The sequence below is a fragment of the Solanum tuberosum genome, unplaced genomic scaffold, assembly GCF_000226075.1.
Source record: "Solanum tuberosum cultivar DM 1-3 516 R44 unplaced genomic scaffold, SolTub_3.0 scf00018, whole genome shotgun sequence".
Classification (NCBI taxonomy): Eukaryota; Viridiplantae; Streptophyta; class Magnoliopsida; order Solanales; family Solanaceae; genus Solanum; species Solanum tuberosum.
The window spans coordinates 2340778-2341943 of NW_006238944.1; positions in this window are offsets into that span (position 1 = coordinate 2340778).

The following is a 1166-nucleotide window of genomic DNA, read 5'->3' on the forward strand; positions in this document are numbered from 1 at the left end:
TTCATAATTTGATTCTTATGAAAACTTGCCATAATTTGGTTTCTATGGAATTTCCATAATTTGATTCCCATGGAAAATTTCCATAATTTAATTCCTATGAAAACTTACCATAATTTCCATAATTTGTAGGAACTAAACTTTCCATCATTATAATTTTCCATAATTTGTAGGAATCAAATTGATGTCTCCATATTTTGAAATCTATATATACCCACATTCACCCGGTGAATGTGTATCGCATTGCCGCATCGTCAAGTTCAATTGAGACCTACTCTCTCAACTTTGATTTTCGTCACTCTTTTTCAGTTCAGCGCGACTTTGGTAGGAAATTCATATCTCATTGTAGGGATATTGAAATCGTGATCCGTTTGATTTTCCAGAAATTAGACTCATAGAGCTACAATATATCCGAAAATCACGATCAGAAAACTCTCGGATTTACTCAGGTGATTTTTTGAACTCAGCCTAAAATTCTGATAAACTGAACGCATCAGCTTTGTGCGACTTCGCGGAAAAAATCATATCTGGACGTAGGAATAACGAAATCACAAGCGGTTTACGGTGTTTGAAAGTAAATTCATAGGGCTACATCATATACGAAAACCACGATTAGATTGCATCTGTGTTGATTCAGTTTTCTATTTGAAATCAGCCTTTCACCAACCGCAAAAATTTGAGGCTACCACCTTTCTTTTGGACATGTTCATATGAAACTGAACTTTTTCTTTAGTTTAATTTTTTTCGCAGATATTTGATAGGGAAATACGACTCCGATCCCGCAACATGATGCACTTCCGCGACCGAGATTCGCCGCATCCTCTTCTTGAAATAGTGGGCGACGACCAACAAAATCCAAATGCCAAAGTTCTACTTTTGGAAGTTCAACCTCCTGCTATCGGCGTCTTCTCCCTTGTTAGTGGAGCATATGATGAATCTCTTCTCCTTAAAGAATGGTCAAAAATGGATACCAAAGATGTTATGAGAAACTTCTCGAGCAAGGCTACTAGCATGAAAGTTCCTTTACTGAAATCTGCGATTCATCATGACGCAACATCTTCTAAATCTTCTCATTCTGATGGAAGTTTCAGCAATTGGCGTGTTCCTTCTTCTAACTTTGGCAATGTTTGCTACACACCTGGCTACTGGGAATGGGTAGAGGACGTGCT